This window comes from Aquarana catesbeiana, linkage group LG02 (genome assembly GCF_042186555.1).
Source record: "Aquarana catesbeiana isolate 2022-GZ linkage group LG02, ASM4218655v1, whole genome shotgun sequence".
Lineage (NCBI taxonomy): Eukaryota > Metazoa > Chordata > Amphibia > Anura > Ranidae > Aquarana > Aquarana catesbeiana.
Genome location: NC_133325.1, coordinates 812,583,147 through 812,604,637, shown reverse-complemented (window position 1 = coordinate 812,604,637; position 21,491 = coordinate 812,583,147).

Below are 21,491 nucleotides of genomic sequence, written 5' to 3'. Positions count from 1 at the left end.
AAGAAAGGAAGAAACGAGGGAGAAAAGTGAAAGGAGGAGAGAGAGGGTCGTCCTGGAGTTCTCTACGGGGTCGAAATGTAGTCAGTCCATGGGTCCCATATCTTATTAAATTTCTTGACTTTATTACAAAGAATATGAGTGAGTTTATCACTGATCATAACCCAACTGAGTTCACTTTAAACCTGGTCAAGAGGGATTATTGACTATTTCCAAAGTCTTGCGATTGTAATTCTTGCCGCCAGCAATATATAATTAATCAATTTTATCAATTTTTTGGGTGTTTCGCCAGTCAATTTGTGAAAAACTGATCTTCAGGAGATCTTCAGGATCTTCAGGAGATCTGCGAATGTTTACCCCCGTCACTGAGTTCATTAAATTGAAAATCCGAATCCAAAATCTAGTTACGGGGGGGCATTGCCACCAGGTATGGTGCATCGTCCCCAACTGTCCGCATGCTCGGAAGCAGTTTGGTGAAGTGGAAGGGTGCATCTTAGCTACTCTCATGGGTACCAAGCACCAACGTAGGAGCGTTTTATAGTTGGCCTCCATAAGAGTAGTGTTAATCGAAATCTTGGATAACTGATAAGCAATATCTTGACATTCAGTAAGATCAAAAGTCAGATTCAAATCTCTTTCCCACTGGTCCATATAGGCAAGTTTTGAATCTGGCTCAGTGAGAGAAGTATATATCGCAGATATCCGACCCCTCTCGAAGCCTCTGGCCTGACATGTTAATTCAAATGTTGTAAGCGTAGGGGGGCCAGCACCTCCTGCTTCCCACATTGCCATTTTATGCATTTTTGTGATCACTTTTTATATGGTATTTTTACCTTTCAATAAACCTATCCTGGTTGATCTGCGCCAATGTGGAGCTCCTTTTTTTCCTTGTATCCCCATGATGGAGTGTTGACAACCACCCTTGGACCACCCTTATTGTTGGACCTGTTCGGAGGCCGTTACAGCCTTGGGAACCCCTGTTCAAACCATCATCCAACGTCGCACAGATCGGAGTTTGTGGCTTACAGGAGACCATCCAGTTTGGCATCACTACTGGGGATCTAGTATCCCAAAGCCTTTTAGACGCACCGCCGTACGGTAAGTGCGTCCAACAGATCCGGTAAGAGTATTCATTCTTCTACCTGATGTCTTTTCCTGTTCATTGGTGCATCTTCCATCTTGGATGAAGACCGAGGAGAAGTCCCCTCACTATTGGACACTTTATTTTGTGGACATTCTTTTCCCTTTTTATGTTTTATATTTTTTGGGGATTTACACATCTTTTATATTCACATTATTACACCCATCCTGTCTATGTGATAAAGACGGCTTTGATGTTTATGTGTTTTTGTATTGATCACTTATGTATTCATTTTCACCTTAGCGCTACACTTTTTGTTTGCACTTCAATTTGACTTGGTTAAAGTTTGGATCTGGCAAACGATGCGATTTGGTTACTGTTTATTAAAATATTTCGTTAGGAGGCATTAGAAATATTGTATAGTGTGTAGCTGATTCCCATTCCGAAAATCTCCGATCCTCAGCAACCCTTTATTGAGCCACCAAGGGAACAATTGCGGAGTCAAACCAGGCGGAAACTCCGGGTTACAGAAAATGGGAGGTTGTGGTGTATGAGGGGATGATAGAGGACGGCGGTTGCATGTCCTATCCCATATTGCTAAGGAATGTGATAGGGTGGGGCATGGTTTAGGTTGGGCGTCGACGACTAGGAAGCCACATTAAGGATCCTATAGCAAACGCATGACAAGCAAGTGCTTCTATGGAGACCCAAAGGGGAACTGAGCTTTTAGCTGTGGTGTAAGCTAACTGGGCTATCTGAGCTGATTGGTAATATGCCTGTAAATTGGGGAGACCAAGCCCCCCCCCCATAGGTTTAGGCAGAGGCAGCTCTAGGCTTTGTGAGGCCTTAGGCAAAACTTACACATGAGGCCCCACGGACTGGCACGCTCCGTAATAAGGCCGCTATTCCTCAGGCTGCGGGCAGTATCTGATTTGTCCGTCAGCTCCTAAGCCACAGAGTCCCAGTGGGGGGTAGGCGGAGCCGCCGGTGTCAACTTCAATGATTGAGAACAGGCTAATTAGGCGGCCGCGAGGCCCCTGTGAGTGCGAGGCCTTAGGCGACCGCCTAATTTGCCTAATTAGAGAGCCGCCTCTGGGTTTAGGTGTATAAAGTGTTCGCTTTTGTATCCAAGGCCTCTTATTACCCCACACGAAACGCAGAACTTCAGCCTGTAAACGTTCTATGTCTCCCCTCGGGACAGCTACCGGTAAAGTTCTAAAGTAATAAAGGAGTCCAGATAAGAACGTCATTTTTATTGAATTGACTGCCAAACCATGAAAGGGAACAATGTGCCCAAAAACGAAGATCCTCCTCAAGTCTTTTAAATATTGGGGACCGCGAGCAATTTTAGATGACATATTTTCCTTTAGAAATGTAATTTTGCTGCGGGACCAAGGGCGGACTGATAACTCATGGGGCCCCCGGGCAATAGGAGATTATGGGGCCCCCAGGCAATCAGAGATTATGGGGCCACACAGTATACACACACACACAGTATACAATCACACAGTATATACATACATGTACACACAGTATACACACACACACAGTATACAATCACACAGTATATACATACATGTACACACAGTATACACACACACACAGTATACAATCACACAGTATATACATACATGTACACACAGTATACACAGACAGATGTAAAAAAACACAAATGTATACATACTGTCCCTGGTTTTACTGAGGCTGAGGCAGTGCCCGAGTGGCTCAATGGTCAGTCCGCCCCTGTGCGGGACTGTTATAAACATGGGAAAGATGCGCCACTTTAATGGCAGACTAAGGGGCCCCTCAGGCACGATATTAAAAGGAATATTTTATTTTTATTGTTTCACTTTGAGCATTATTAAAATCACTGCTCCTGAAAAAAACGGTAGTTTATAAAACTTTTTTTTGCCACGATTCATTTGAGTACCCACATCCTTGCCGCTCTTACAGTAAAGAACCCTCTACGTAGTTTAAGGTTAAACCTCTTTTCTTCTAATTGTAATGAGTGGCCACGAGTCTTATTAAACTCTCTTCTTCGAAAAAGTTTTCTCCCTATTGTGGGGTCACCAGTCCGGTATTTGTATATTGTGGGGTCACCAGTCCGGTATTTATATATTGTGGGGTCACCAGTCCGGTATTTATATATTGTGGGGTCACCAGTCCGGTATTTGTATATTCTGGGGTCACCAGTCCGGTATTTATATATTGTGGGGTCACCAGTCCGGTATTTATATATTGTGGGGTCACCAGTCCGGTATTTATATATTGTGGGGTCACCAGTCCGGTATTTATATATTGTGGGGTCACCAGTCCGGTATTAGTATATTGTGGGGTCACCAGTCCGGTATTTATATATTGTGGGGTCACCAGTCCGGTATTTATATATTGTGGGGTCACCAGTCCGGTATTAGTATATTGTGGGGTCACCAGTCCGGTATTTATATATTGTGGGGTCACCAGTCCAGTATTTATATATTGTGGGGTCATCAGTCCGGTATTTATATATTGTGGGGTCACCAGTCCGGTATTTATATATTGTGGGGTCACCAGTCCGGTATTTATATATTGTGGGGTCACCAGTCCGGTATTTATATATTGTGGGGTCACCAGTCCGGTATTTATATATTGTGGGGTCACCAGTCCTGTATTTGTATATTGTGGGGTCACCAGTCCGGTATTTATATATTGTGGGGTCACCAGTCCGGTATTTATATATTGTGGGGTCACCAGTCCAGTATTTATACAATGAAATCATATCCCCTCTCAAGCGTCTCTTCTCCAGAGAGAATAAGTTCAGAGCTCACAACCTTTCCTCATAACTAAGATCCTCCAGACCCTTTATTAGCTTTGTTGCCCTTCTTTGTACTCGCTCCATTTCCAGTACATCCTTCCTGAGGACTGGTGCCCAGAACTGGACAGCATACTCCAGGTGCGGCCGGACCAGAGTCTTGTAGAGCGGGAGAATTATCGTTTTATCTCTGGAGTTGATCCCTTTTTAATGCCAGTATTCTGTTTGCTTTATTAGCAGCAGCTTGGCATTGCATGTCATTGCTGAGCCCATCATCTACTAGGACCCCCAGGTCCTTTTCCATCCTAGATCCCCCCAGAGGTTCTCCCCCCCAGTGTATAGATTGCATTCAGATTTTTGCCACCCAAATGCATTATTTTACATTTTTCTACATTGAACCTCATTTGCCATGTAGTCGCCCACCCCATTAATTTGTTCAGGTCTTTTTGCAAGGTTTCCACATCCTGCAGAGAAGTTATTGCCCTGCTTAGCTTAGTATCGTCTGCAAATACAGAGATTGAACTGTTTATCCCATCTTCCAGGTCGTTTATGAACAAATTAAATAGGATTGGTCCCAGCACAGAACCCTGGGGGACCCCACTACCCACCCCTGACCATTCTGAGTACTCCCCATTTATCACCACCCTCTGAACACGCCCTTGTAGCCAGTTTTCAATCCATGTACTCACCCTATGGTCCATGCCAACGCACCTTATTTTGTACAGTAAACGTTTATGGGGAACTGTGTCAAATGCTTTTGCAAAATCCAGATACACCACGTCTACGGGCCTTCCTTTATCTAGATGGCAACTCACCTCCTCATAGAAGGTTAGTAGATTGGTTTGGCAAGAACGATTCTTCATGAATCCATGCTGATTACTGCTAATGATATCGTTCTTATTACTAAAATCTTGTATATAGTCCCTTATCATCCCCTCCAAGAGTTTACATACTATTGATGTTAGGCTAACTGGTCTGTAATTCCCAGGGATTTATTTTGGACCCTTTTTAAATATTGGTGCTACATTGGCTTTTCTCCAATCAGCTGGTACCATTCCAGTCAATAGACTGTCTGTAAAAATTAGGAACAACGGTCTGGCAATCACCTGACTGAGTTCCCTAAGTACCCTCGGATGCAAGCCATCTGGTCCCGGTGATTTATTAATGTTAAGTTTCTCAAGTCTAATTTTAATTCCGTCCTCTGTTAACCATGGAGGAGCTTCCTGTGTTGTGTCCTGAGGATAAACACTGCAGTTTTGGTTACTGAAGCCCCCTGATTCACTCGTCAAGGTATAAATTCAATACCTTCGCCATCTCCCCATCCTTTGAAATGCTATCTGCCTGGCTGCTATACTGATCCAATGGCTTCTATGCCTCCTGAGACTCTGATTCAGAAGGCTGGACACCCTGATACTGTGACTTAGACCCGGCCAATCAGGGATCAGCAATGCAGATTAGGACTGATGGCTTTTCTTCCGATCACTTTGCTTGTTGCGTGTCAGCGAGTCTGTATTGAAGCCAGAGGATCAGCATCACATGACTGTATGGACTGGAATATCATGGCTTCCTGAGGGCTCTGATAGGATAAGACCAGCAGACAACGTTGGCTGCGCGGAGGGCTATGGGAACGGCCGCGGTCTCTGCAGTCTGATACAAATTGTAGCGATTTGCAGAGTGATGGAAATACCAGCTGAGACTTGCCAGGGAGAGCGGAGACCAGTTCTTCCAGGATTTTATCTCTTCATCTCAGCTTCTTCTGATAACAATGAAAACTGCTTTTTGTCAGTGACCCCTCCCCCCGGTAATCCTCCCCCCTCCCCTACCAGAAATATCCTCTGTTCTCATGCTGGGAAAAAAGCTGAAATACTTTCCCTGGTGGGGGTGGGGGGGTCATGTGATCAGTGCCGAGACTTTGGTCACATGGTGGTCCTCTGTCCATGTGGAGGGTAAGTGTGCAGCTGGGCAACGTTCCTCCCTGGGACCCATGGACCCCCTGAGACCACATGGCACTATGGTGACATTGGTTATGTGATGGGGGGAGGAAAAAAAAAGCCAAAAAAGTGTGGGGTCCCCCTCAAATTCTCTACCCCCTTGGGTCTTGGTGTTGATTTTAGGGGGGACCCCATAAAAAATCAAGCCAAATAAAAAAGAGGTTCAACTTCCCCCACCCCTTCAAAAAAATCCATACCACACCCATTTCTGAGCATTCACCCTGGCAGGCTGGAGGGGGAGGGGGGGCTGCGCTTGCACCTCTTCTTTAACCAAACCAGGCCACATGCCCTCAACATGGTGGGGCTACTTTGCCAGGGGGGATTTTGATGAGGATAAGAGCCTCCTCCCCACAACCCTGGCCTGGTGGTGGTGGGGATCTGCGGGTGGGGTTGGGGGGGTTTATGTAGAATATGGGTCTGGTATACTGTAGATGAATGGAATCTCCGGTCCCTGTGGGTTGAACTGGATGGACTTCTTTTGGTGTTTTATTTCAACCAGATAACTTTGTATTACTGCAGTAGATTGTATCCATCATACAGAGGGGTCACTCCACAGGCCGGGTCTGAGCACCCCCCGGACATTTTCATTTTTCACTTTAAAAGTTACTAATATTGCTGCTCCCCGCCAAACCAAATGTTTTACCATTTTTTTTTCGGGTATTGGCACATGTCACGGCCCCCTAGCCCCTCCCCCCCCATGCCATTATTTGACAGTCCTTTGCCTATAGGCCTAGAAAATATCCAGAACTTTTTTTAATGTTCAGCTCCCATTAACTTTATTAGGGTTCAGGTTCAGAACCCAAACTTTACTCTGGACCCTTCTCTGAACCAAACCACAAAATATTCAGCTCATCACTGGTCACAGAACAAGAGGTTCCGAACAGTCCAATGTAAAGGATTCATACTTTATTCATATAGAACATAATATCAAACTGATAAGGAATCCATAACCCTCCATCGTGACTGAAATGATAACATTGTCACTATGAGCCACTAGTGACCACTGACCACACCACCATATGTGACCACTGACCACACCACCATATGAGACCACTGACTATACCACCATATGTGACCACTGACTATACCATCATATGTGACCACTGACCACACCACCATATGTGACCACTGACTATACCACCATATGTGACCACTGACTATACCATCATATGTGACCACTGACTATACCATCATATGTGACCACTGACCACACCACCATATGTGACCACTGACCACACCACCATATGTGACCACTGACTATACCACCATATGTGACCACTGACTATACCATCATATGTGACCACTGACCACACCACCATATGTGACCACTGACTATACCACCATATGTGACCACTGACTATACCACCATATGTGACCACTGACTATACCACCATATGTGACCACTGACTATACCATCATATGTGACCACTGACTATACCATCATATGTGACCACTGACCACACCACCATATGTGACCACTGACCACACCACCATATGTGACCACTGACTATACCACCATATGTGACCACTGACTATACCACCATATGTGACCACACCATCATATGTGACCACTGACTATACCACCATATGTGACCACTGACCACACCATCATATGTGACAACTGACTATACCACCATATGTGACCACTGACCACACCATCATTTGTAACCACTGACTATACCACCATATGTGACCACGCCATCATATGTAACCACTGACCACACCACCATACGTGACCACTGACCACACCACCATATGTGACCACTGACTATACCACCATATGTGACCACACCATCATATGTGACCACTGACTATACCACCATATGTGACCACACCATCATATGTAACCACTGACTATACCACCATATGTGACCACTGACCATACCATCATATGTGACCACTGACCACACCACCATATGTGACCACTGACCACACCACCATATGTAACCACTGACTATACCACCATATGAGACCACTCCACCATATGAGACCACACCATCATTTGTAACCACTGACTATACCACCATATGTGACCATACCATCATATATAACCACTGACTATACCACCATATGTGACCACACCATCATATGTGACCACTGACCACACCACCATATGTGACCACTGACTATACCACCATATGAGACCACACCATCATATGAGACCACACCATCATATGTAACCACTGACTATACCACCATATGTGACCACACCACCATATGAGACCACACCATCATATGTAACCACTGACTATACCACCATATGTGAACACACCATCATATGAAACCACTGACCACACCATCATATGTGACCACTGACCACACCACCATATGAGACCACTGACCACACCACCATATGAGACCACACCATCATATGTGACCACTGACCACACCATCATATGAGACCACTGACCACACCATCATATGTGACCACTGACCACACCACCATATGTGACCACTGACCACACCACCATATGAGACCACTGACTATACCACCATATGTGACCACTGACTATACCATCATATGTGACCACTGACCACACCACCATATGTGACCACTGACTATACCACCATATGTGACCACTGACTATACCATCATATGTGACCACTGACTATACCATCATATGTGACCACTGACCACACCACCATATGTGACCACTGACCACACCACCATATGAGACCACTGACCACACCACCATATGTGACCACTGACTATACCACCATATGTGACCACACCATCATATGTGACCACTGACTATACCACCATATGTGACCACTGACCACACCATCATATGTGACAACTGACTATACCACCATATGTGACCACTGACCACACCATCATTTGTAACCACTGACTATACCACCATATGTGACCACGCCATCATATGTAACCACTGACCACACCACCATATGAGACCACTGACCACACCACCATATGAGACCACACCATCATATGTGACCACTGACCACACCATCATATGAGACCACTGACCACACCATCATATGTGACCACTGACCACACCATCATATGTGACCACTGATCACACCACCATATGAGACCACTGACCACACCACCATATGAGACCACTGATCACACCACCATATGAGACTACTGACCACACCATCATATAAAACCACTGACCACACCAATATATGAAACCACTGACCACCCCACCACATGTGACCACTGACCACACCATCATATGTGACCACTGACTATACCACCATATGAGACCACTCCACCATATGAGACCACACCATCATTTGTAACCACTGACTATACCACCATATGTGACCATACCATCATATATAACCACTGACTATACCACCATATGTGACCACACCATCATATGTGACCACTGACCACACCACCATATGTGACCACTGACTATACCACCATATGAGACCACACCATCATATGAGACCACACCATCATATATAACCACTGACTATACCACCATATGTGACCACACCATCATATGTGACCACTGACCACACCACCATATGTGACCACTGACTATACCACCATATGAGACCACACCATCATATGAGACCACACCATCATATGTAACCACTGACTATACCACCATATGTGACCACACCACCATATGAGACCACACCATCATATGTAACCACTGACTATACCACCATATGTGAACACACCATCATATGAAACCACTGACCACACCATCATATGTGACCACTGACCACACCACCATATGAGACCACTGACCACACCACCATATGAGACCACACCATCATATGAGACCACTGACCACACCATCATATGAGACCACTGACCACACCATCATATGTGACCACTGACCACACCATCATATGTGACCACTGATCACACCACCATATGAGACCACTGACCACACCACCATATGAGACCACTGATCACACCACCATATGAGACTACTGACCACACCATCATATAAAACCACTGACCACACCAACATATGAAACCACTGACCACCCCACCACATGTGACCACTGACCACACCATCATATGTGACCACTGACTATACCACCATATGTGACCACACCACCACATGTGACCACCAACCACACCACCATATGTGACCACTGACCATACCACCATATGTGACCACACCACCACATGTGACCACTGACCACACCACCACATGTGACCACTGACCACACCACCACATGTGACCACTGACCACACCACCACATGTGACCATTCTCACAGTGGTACCTATGGCTATCTATGGGTGCTCGACAGCAGTCAGTTAATTGATGACCTTAAGCAGCATCTTATCACAAAATACTCAAAGAACACCCTTTGAGGATCTCTAGTAGCTGCACCATCTTCAGTGGTGATCTGTGGTGACAACCTTGTCATTTCAGTCATGGTGGAGGGTTGTGGATTCCTTATCCATTTTGTATATTTGGTATCTTCTTTTACTATCTTTGATATAAAAAAAGTGACCTGACCTGTAAAAAAATGAACCTTTTTGACCCATTGTGAACCTCTTGTGCTGGAATCCCATCCTCTGGCCAGTAGTAGAAGTATGAGTAGTAGGGTAGGTGTAGTGTATGTAACCTTGTGTAAGAGAATGGAAATTTACAAAGATGGGATTCAACCTTCAGACGTTCTTCTCCAGGCACAGTGACCGGTCCTCTTTGAAAGGTGCCGCCCAATTGGCTCATAAATCACCATTTCCATGAAAGTGTCGCCTTATGTAAGGAAGAATAGAGGAGAGGCTGTACAAAGTACAGAATGTCGCTGAACTCTGCTGATATATCTGTTACTTGGAAAGATACGAGGAGCGCACCGTCTTCTTATCGCACATCTGACCGCCCAGAAATTGATCTTTGGCTTTTATTAACTCCATTAATCAGTTCACAAGTAACAAGGCACACAATAGGAATCAATGGGGCAAAGGGCTGACTTTCCACCAGAAACGCTGACAACCCATAATGCCCCAGAATTCTCCGTAACATCCATCTGGCATCCAAAGAGTATTCTCGAACAGTGGTTCTCAACCACCGGCCATTGCCTGCTGCTGGGCTGCGGCCTTCCTCTTCACCGGGCTATAGGCCAACTGCAGATCCCCAAACTTACCACAGGGCCTTCCAGCTCCCATTGTGCCCCCAACCTCCCATAGTAGCCCACAGTGCCCCCAGGCTCCCTGAGATCCCCCAGCCCCCACCATGCCCCTGACTTCCCACACTGCCCACCCACCTGCTCTAAAGACTACATCTCCCACAGAAACTTTATCCCCTACAGGGCCACCAAGACTGCTGTAGAGTCCTCCAGCCCCCTCCAGACCCCCCCCCCCCCCCCCAGTGACCCCCAACCCACCCAGCAATTGTGTTCCCATACTTGTAAAACATTTTTATTGTTGGAGCATGTAAGGTTTTTATAAGAGTTTACCGGGGCCCCCATGGTCTCACTAAGGTTAAGGGCCCCTGTCCTGGGCAATGTTTCATACTAACCCTTCATGCTGATCCTTATTATCCCATGAGAATTAAAGCAGAATTCTAGCCATCCCTTTCAGGCTCCCCTCCTATGCTGAGGATTAGGGATGAGTTTTAGGTTCAGGTCAACAGAGAGTTTGACCTGAATCCTAGCTGTTCGAGGGTCACCGAGTGGGCCAATTAAATCCAAACCTCTGGCTGTTGCTGCTCTTTTATGTTGGGGGGGGGCTCACTTTATTCTAGTGGAGGCTTCCAGATTCTGATAAGCTTCCTCCCACAGCCAAACCCCCCCACCCCCACCCCTCCTGACTGAGGGATGTGGGGATGAGGCACCAACATGCTCACTGCCACTGTCTTTCTTGGCTACATGCCCGGACAAAGGTCTAGTATGGATATTGGAGGCACCCCACTTATTTTTCCTGGGGCCCCCTTTCAAATCTATACATTCCAAATCCTGTCATTATCAAAGAAAGGGGTCCAATATGGATTCTGGGAGAGGTCCCACATATTTTTTTTTTGCATGCTCACCCTCCTGAGACATACAAAGCCACATGCTTTACAAAAGAAAAACAAGCAAAAAAACCCCAAAAGCTGTGTGGCCCCCCCACCAAAATCCATACCAGACATTTAATTTGAGCATGCAGCATGGCTGGTCTGGAAGAGGGGAATGGGCATGGATACGGATTAGAATCTTCAAGCCCCCTTTAGAATAAAGGGGCCCCAAAATATCCAATATGTGAAGGACTAAGGGGTTCATAGCTCCCTTGTTTCTCAATCACAAAAGAATGAAATGTTACTAAATATATCCACACTGTGGCAAAGTCCTGAACCCCCCCCCCCAAAAAGGCCCAGAGTGTAAATACATCTTTAACCACATTGGCCAGACATGTAGATGCATCTTCAACCACATTGGCCAGACATGTAGATCCATATTTAATCATGTTGTTCAGCCATGTAGATCCATCTTCAACCACGTTGTCCATGTAGATCCATCTTCAATCACATTGTCCAGCCGTGTGGATCCATCTTCAACCCCGTCCTCCAGCCATGTATATCTATCTTCAACCATATCCTCCAGCTAGGTAAATCCATCTTCAACCACATCCTCCAGCCATGTAGATCCATCTGCAACTAAGTTGTCCAGCCACGTAGATCCATCTTCAACCAAGTTGTCCAGCCACGTAGATCCATCTTCAACCACATCGTTCAGCCATGTAGATCCATCTTCAACCACGTTGTCCATGTAGATCCATCTTCAGTCACATTGTCCAGCCGTGTGGATCCATCTTCAACCCCGTCCTCCAGCCATGTATATCTATCTTCAACCATATCCTCCAGCTAGGTAAATCCATCTTCAACCACATCCTCCAGCCATGTAGATCCATCTTCAACCAAGTTGTCCAGCCACGTAGATCCATCTTCAACCAAGTTGTCCAGCCACGTAGATCCATCTTCAACCACGTCGTTCAGCCATGTAGATCCATCGTCAACCACGTTGTCCATGTATATCCATCTTTAATCACATTGTCCAGCCGTGTAGATCCATCTTCAACCCCGTCCTCCAGCCATGTATTTCTATCTTCAACCATATCCTCCAGCTAGGTAAATCCATCTTCAACCACATCCTCCAGCCATGTAGATCCATCTTTAATGATGTTGTCCATCCATGTAAATCTGCCTTAAACCACATCCTCCAGCAATGTAGATCCATCTTCAACCACATCCTCCAGCCATGTAGATCCATCTTCAACCACGTCATTCAGCCATGTAGATTCATCTTCAATCATGTTGTCCAGCCATATAGATCCATCTTCAATCACGTTCTCCAGCCATGTAGCTCCATCTTCAACCACTTCCTCCAGCCATATAGCTCCATCTTCAATCATGTTGTGCAGCCATGTAGATCCATCTTGAACTATGTGCTCCAGCCATGTAGGTCTATCTTGAATCATGTTGTCCAACCATATAGCTCCATCTTTAATCATGTCATCCAGCCATGTAGATCCATCTTGAACCACGTCCTCCAGCCATGTAGATCCATCTTGAACCACGTCCTCCAGCCATGTAGATCCATCTTGAACCACGTCCTTCAGCCATGTAGATTCATCTTCTTGAACCATGTGCTCCAGCCATGTTGATCCATCTTCTTGAACCATGTGCTCCAGCCATGTAGATTCATCTTCTTGAACCATGTGCTCCAGCCATGTAGATTCATCTTCTTGAACCATGTGCTCCAGCCATGTTGATCCATCTTTTTGAACCATGTGCTCCAGCCATGTAGATCCATCTTCAATCATGTCGTCCAGCCAGTAAACCTGGATGGTGATGCTGACCGATGTTTTTGACCAAATATGGTCATGATCATATGTAGTAAATGGCATCTTCTGGGATCCTCAGCCAGTTTGCACTGAGGTTCTCACAATGTACATTAGAAGCTGCAACACGCCAGATAGAGCCCACCTCATTTCCTGGCTGGAGAACATCCAACATCATCTATGCCTTTCCTCCCCAGCCTGACTGTACCTGGCCCGCCCCCTTACATTCACTTGATTTCAGTTCTTCCAATTATGGAGGCTCAGCATCACACGTGGGCATTACCTAGGGTGGTCTGCATGCAAATACAACCTGCCTAGGAATGCCCACCCCTTCAGACTGACATCCACCCATCAAGTAATTGTATTTGCATAACTCCTCCCAAGAGTCCACCCACTGCTTGCATCTGGGCTGAAGGCTCTTTAGAGTACTGAGGTGGGGGATGGGATGTTTTCAGGAAGCTATGTACAGCCCACTGCCGGCCCCTCCCACCAGTCATGATCTGCCTGCATTGCATAGAGAAGCACAGAGACCCAGTGATGACATCACCAGGATTAAAATAAGGTATATAATGGACAGAGGTTTTATTTATACACTTTATTATTATGTTACTGGGGGGTAACTGAGGTCCTCTTATCAGGCGTGTCCTTTGCTTCTTCGGGAAGGTTGATGACCCGCCTCGTCCTCAGTGACCCGTGCAGTCCGCGGATGTCACATTACACGCGGTATACGGCACCTGATTGTATACCATTGTCACATGACACGTTCCCAGAGGAGAATCATTTACTGCAAGTTTACTGATAAACACAAAGTAACTTATTTCCTATCAGTGACCTGTGGATGAGAGACTCAGCACTGACAGAATCCTGGAATCATTTATTAGGGTGTATGGGGTCCCTGTATCTCGGGAATCATTGATTAGGGGGTATGGGGTCCCTGTATCTCGAGGAATCATTGATTAGGGTGTATGGGGTCCCTGTATCTCGGGAATCATTGATTAGGGGGTATGGGGTCCCTGTATCTCGGGAATCATTGATTAGGGGGTATGGGGTCCCTGTATCTCGAGGAATCATTGATTAGGGTGTATGGGGTCCATGTATCTCGAGGAATCATTGATTAGGGTGTATGGGGTCCCTGTATCTCGAGGAATCATTGATTAGGGTGTATGGGGTCCATGTATCTCGAGGAATCATTGATTAGGGTGTATGGGGTCCCTGTATCTCGGGGAATTATTGATTAGGGGGTATGGGGTCCCTGTATCTCGAGGAATCATTGATTAGGGTGTATGGGGTCCCTGTATCTCGGGAATCATTGATTAGGGGGTATGGGGTCCCTGTATCTCGAGGAATCATTGATTAGGGTGTATGGGGTCCCTGTATCTCGAGGAATCATTGATTAGGGTGTATGGGGTCCCTGTATCTCGGGGAATCATTGATTAGGGTGTATGGGGTCCCTGTATCTCGGGGAATTATTGATTAGGGGGTATGGGGTCCCTGTATCTCGGGGAATTATTGATTAGGGGGTATGGGGTCCCTGTATCTCGAGGAATCATTGATTAGGGTGTATGGGGTCCCTGTATCTCGAGGAATCATTGATTAGGGTGTATGGGGTCCCTGTATCTCGCGGAATCATTGATTAGGGTGTATGGGGTCCCTGTATCTCGAGGAATCATTGATTAGGGTGTATGGGGTCCCTGTATCTCGAGGAATCATTGATTAGGGTGTATGGGGTCCCTGTATCTCGAAGAATCATTGATTAGGGTGTATGGGGTCCCTGTATCTCGGGAATCATTGATTAGGGGGTATGGGGTCCCTGTATCTCGAGGAATCATTGATTAGGGTGTATGGGGTCCCTGTATCTCGGGAATCATTGATTAGGGGGTATGGGGTCCCTGTATCTCGAGGAATCATTGATTAGGGTGTATGGGGTCCCTGTATCTCGAGGAATCATTGATTAGGGTGTATGGGGTCCATGTATCTCGAGGAATCATTGATTAGGGTGTATGGGGTCCCTGTATCTCGGGGAATTATTGATTAGGGGGTATGGGGTCCCTGTATCTCGAGGAATCATTGATTAGGGTGTATGGGGTCCCTGTATCTCGGGAATCATTGATTAGGGGGTATGGGGTCCCTGTATCTCGAGGAATCATTGATTAGGGTGTATGGGGTCCCTGTATCTCGAGGAATCATTGATTAGGGTGTATGGGGTCCCTGTATCTCGGGGAATCATTGATTAGGGTGTATGGGGTCCCTGTATCTCGGGGAATTATTGATTAGGGGGTATGGGGTCCCTGTATCTCGAGGAATCATTGATTAGGGTGTATGGGGTCCCTGTATCTCGAGGAATCATTGATTAGGGTGTATGGGGTCCCTGTATCTCGCGGAATCATTGATTAGGGTGTATGGGGTCCCTGTATCTCGGGGAATCATTGATTAGGGTGTATGGGGTCCCTGTATCTCAGGGGAATCATTGATTAGGGGGTATGGGGTCCCTGTATCTCGAGGAATCATTGATTAGGGTGTATGGGGTCCCTGTATCTCGAGGAATCATTGATTAAGGTGTATGGGGTCCCTGTATCTCGGGGAATTATTGATTAGGGTGTATGGGGTCCATGTATCTCAGGGAATTATTGATTAGGGGGTATGGGGTCCCTGTATCTCGAGGAATCATTGATTAGGGTGTATGGGGTCCCTGTATCTCGGGGAATTATTGATTAGGGTGTATGGGGTCCATGTATCTCAGGGAATTATTGATTAGGGGGTATGGGGTCCCTGTATCTCATCTCGCGGATCATTGATTAGGGGGTATGGGGTCCCTGTATCTTGGGGAATTATTGATTAGGGTGTATGGGGTCCATGTATCTCAAGGAATCATTGATTAGGGGGTATGTGGTCCCTGTATCTCAGGGAATTATTGATTAGGGTGTATGGGGTCCATGTATCTCAGGGAATTATTGATTAGGGTGTATGGGGTCCCTGTATCTCAGGGAATTATTGATTAGGGTGTATGGGGTCCATGTATCTCAGGGAATTATTGATTAGGGTGTATGGGGTCCCTGTATCTTGGGGAATCATTGATTAGGGTGTATGGGGTCTCTGTATCCGGGAATCATTGATTAGGGTGTATGGGATCCCTGTATCCTGGGGATCATTGATTAGGGTGTATGGGGTCTCTGTATCCTGGGGATCATTGATTAGGGTGTATGGGGTCTCTGTATCCCGGAAATTATTGATTAGGGTGTTTGGGGTCCCTGTATCTCGGAGAATCATTGATTAGGGTGTATGGGGTCCCTGTATCCCGGGGAATCATTGATTAGGGTGTATGGGGTCCCTGTATCCTGGAAATCATTGATTAGGGTGTATGGGGTCCCTGTATCCCGGGGAATTATTGATTAGGGTGTATGGGGTCCCTGTATACCGGGGAATCATTGATTAGGGGGTATGGGGTCCCTGTATCCAGGAATCATTGATTAGGGTGTATGGGGTCCCTGTATCCCGGGGAATTATTGATTAGGGTGTATGGGGTCCCTGTATACCGGGGAATCATTGATTAGGGGGTATGGGGTCCCTGTATCCAGGAATCATTGATTAGGGTGTATGGGGTCTCTGTATCCTGAGGAATCATTGATTAGGGTGTATGGGGTCCCTGTATCCCGGGGATCATTGATTAGGGTGTATGGGGTCTCTGTATCCCGGAAATGATTGATTAGGGTGTTTGGGGTCCCTGTATCTCGGACAATCATTGATTAGGGTGTATGGGGTCCCTGTATCCCAGGGAATCATTGATTAGGGTGTATGGGGTCCCTGTATCCCGGGGAATTATTGATTAGGGTGTATGGGGTCCCTGTATCCTGGAAATCATTGATTAGGGTGTATGGGGTCCCTGTATCCTGGGGAATCATTGATTAGGGTGTATGGGGTCAGTGTATCCCGGGAATCATTGATTAGGGTGTATGGGGTCCCTGTATCCTGGGGAATCATTGATTAGGGTGTATGGGGTCCCTGTATCCCGGGGAATTATTGATTAGGGTGTATGGGGTCCCTGTATCCCGGGGAATCATTGATTAGGGGTATGGGGTCCCTGTATCCCGGGGAATCATTGATTAGGGGTATGGGGTCCCTGTATCCTGGGGAATCATTGATTAGGGTGTATGGGGTCAGTGTATCCCGGGAATCATTGATTAGGGTGTATGGGGTCCCTGTATCCTGGGGAATCATTGATTAGGGTGTATGGGGTCAGTGTATCCCGGGGAATCATTGATTAGGGGTATGGGGTCCCTGTATCCTGGGGAATCATTGATTAGGGTGTATGGGGTCCCTGTATCCGGGAATCATTGAATAGGTTGTATGGGGTCCCTGTATCTCGAGGAATAATTGATTAGGGTGTATGGGGTCCCTGTATCTCGGGAATCATTGATTAGGGTGTATGGGGTCCCTGTATCTGGGAATCATTGATTAGGGTGTATGGGGTCCCTGTATCCCGGAGAATCATTGATTAGGGTGTATGGGGTCCCTGTATCCCGGAGAATCATTGATTAGGGTGTATGGGGTCCCTGTATCTCCGAGAATTATTGATAAGGGTGTATGGGGTCCCTGTATCCCGGGGATCATTGATTAGGGTGTATGGGGTCCCTGTATCCTGGGAATCATTGATTAGGGTGTATGGGGTCCCTGTATCCCGGGAATTATTGATTAGGGTGTATGGGGTCTCTGTATCCTGGGAATCATTGATTAGGGTGTATGGGGTCCCTGTATCCCGGAGAATCATTGATTAGGGTGTATGGGGTCCCTGTATCCCGGAGAATCATTGATTAGGGTGTTTGGGGTCCCTGTATCCCGGAGAATCATTGATTAGGGTGTTTGGGGTCCCTGTATCCCGGGAATCATTGATGAGGGTGTATGGGGTCCCTGTATCCCGGGAATTATTGATTAGGGTGTATGGGGTCTCTGTATCCTGGGAATCATTGATTAGGGTGTATGGGGTCCCTGTATCCCGGAGAATCATTGATTAGGGTGTTTGGGGTCCCTGTATCCCGGGAATCATTGATTAGGGTGTATGGGGTCCCTGTATCTCGGGAATCATTGATTAGGGTGTATGGGGTCTTTGTATCTGGGAATCATTGATTAGGGTGTATGGGGTCCCTGTATCCCGGAGAATCATTGATTAGGGTGTATGGGGTCTCTGTATCTGGGAATCATTGATTAGGGTGTATGGGGTCCCTGTATCCCGGAGAATCATTGATTAGGGTGTATGGGGTCCCTCTGTCTCGGAGAATCATTGATTAGGGTGTATGGGGTCCCTGTATCCCGGAGAATCATTGATTAGGGTGTTTGGGGTCCCTGTATCCCGGAGAATCATTGATTAGGGTGTATGGGGTCCCTGTATCTCCGAGAATTATTGATAAGGGTGTATGGGGTCCCTGTATCCCGGGGATCATTGATTAGGGTGTATGGGGTCCCTGTATCCTGGGAATCATTGATTAGGGTGTATGGGGTCCCTGTATCCTGGGAATCATTGATTAGGGTGTATGGGGTCCCTGTATCCCGGGAATTATTGATTAGGGTGTATGGGGTCCCTCTGTCTCGGAGAATCATTGATTAGGGTGTATGGGGTCCCTGTATCCCGGAGAATCATTGATTAGGGTGTTTGGGGTCCCTGTATCCCGGAGAATCATTGATTAGGGTGTATGGGGTCCCTGTATCTCCGAGAATTATTGATAAGGGTGTATGGGGTCCCTGTATCCCGGGGATCATTGATTAGGGTGTATGGGGTCCCTGTATCCTGGGAATCATTGATTAGGGTGTATGGGGTCCCTGTATCTCGGAGAATCATTGATTAGGGTGTATGGGGTCCCTGTATCTCAGGGAATTATTGATTAGGGTGTTTGGGGTCCCTGTATCTTGGGGAATTATTGATTAGGGTGTTTGGGGTCCCTGTATCCCGGAGAATCATTGATTAGGGTGTTTGGGGTCCCTGTATCTCAGGGAATTATTGATTAGGGTGTATGGGGTCCCTGTATCTCGGAGAATCATTGATTAGGGTGTATGGGGTCCCTGTATCCCGGAGAATCATTGATTAGGGTGTTTGGGGTCCCTGTATCCCGGGGAATCATTGATTAGGGTGTTTGGGGTCCCTGTATCTCGGGTGGATGTCGGGAGTTGTGATTGGTGGAAGAACTGGTGAAGGTCATGGGGTGGAATTTGCCCCCTCCAGCTCTCGGTGGTTTTGGTCGGGTGAATTCCTGGAATGTCTCTTTATTACCCCTGTGGCCATGAAAACTCCATATTATGTTACTGAGTAACTTTATATGGCTGAGCTGAGCTGAGCCTGTGAGTGCAGCGCCCCCGGTGGTGGGATACAGGAAAACACCTGTACAGGTGACATGTCCTCTGTGTGACCCTCCGATAGATCCGCTCATTACATTTCCTATCAGATCCCCCAAGTAAATCCCCTGGGGGGGGAGGGTCTTCTGTCACATTTCAGTGCTGCTGATCACCTGCCGCCTCTTCACACCCATTTCTTTATGAACTCCATGGCCTTTCCTCGGGGCAGGGTTCCTCGGGGCGGGGTTCCTCGGGGCGGGGTTCCACGGGGTGGGGTTCCTCGGGGCAGGTTTCCTCGGGGCAGGTTTCCTCGGGGCGGGGTTCCTCGGGGCGGGGTTCCTCGAGGTGGGCTTTCCTCGGGGTGGGGTTCCTCGGGGCGGGGTTCCATGGGGTGGGGTTCCTCGGGCAGGTTTCCTCAGGGCAGGTTTCCTTGGGGCGGGGTTCCTCGTGGCGGGGTTCCTCGAGGTGGGCTTTCCTCGGGTGGGGTTCCTCGGGGCAGGGTTCCTCGGGGCGGGGTTCCATGGGGTGGGGTTCCTCGGGCAGGTTTCCTCGGGGCAGGTTTCCTCGGGGCGGGGTTCCTCGAGGTGGGCTTTCCTCGGGGTGGGGTTCTTCAGGGCAGGGTTCCTCGGGGCGGGGTTCCTCGGGGCGGGTTTCCTCGGGGTGGGGTTCCTCGGGGCAGGTTTCCTCGGGGCGGGGTTCCTCAGGGCGGGGTTCCTCGAGGTGGGCTTTCCTCGGGGTGGGGTTCTTCAAGGCAGGGTTCCTCGGGGTGGGGTTCCTCAGGGCGGGGTTCCTCGGGGCGGACTTTCCTCGGGGCGGGGTTCCTCGGGGCGGGGTTCCTCGGGGCAGGGTTCCTCGGGGCGGGCTTTCCTCGGGGCAGGGTTCCTCGGGGCGGGGTTCCTCGAGGTGGGCTTTCCTTGGGGTGGGGTTCTTCAGGGCGGGGTTCCTCAGGGCGGGGTTCCTCGGGGTGGGGTTCCTCGGGGCGGGGTTTTTCATGGTGGTCTGAAAAGGTCACCTGTCGCCCTCTACTGGAAACAACACAGGAGTCCGGGGGAGCATTGTCACCTCATAATAGGAAGTGCCTGAACAAGAACCGTTATGGCGGGACCAAAACCTGCAGATTTCACCCTCCCAGACACTCCGGCTTTGTCTTTTTTTATACTCCATCATTCCTCGATCCCCACGAGATGTGTGCAGAATCTGTCCCCCCACCCCCGAATGCAGGAGGGACCCTCCCCCGCTGAGCTGGCACTTCCCACCATCAGAACACATTGATCAGTTCTGCAGGATAAAGCTGGCGCTGCAGATCCAAGGAGAAGATCCAACAGGGCGGTTATACAGATGTTGATCGCTAGATCGATTTTTGTACATCCACTGTGTCCCCCCCATTCATGGACGGAAATTCGGCCAATCCCCGCCAGACGAACGTTGGTCCATCTATGGCTGGACCCCACACACTATACAACCAATAGTAGAAGAGCCGGTCTGATCTCCTTCACATCGAGACGCCTCAAGTCTGACCTCATATTATACCAGTTTAGTAAATCTGAAGG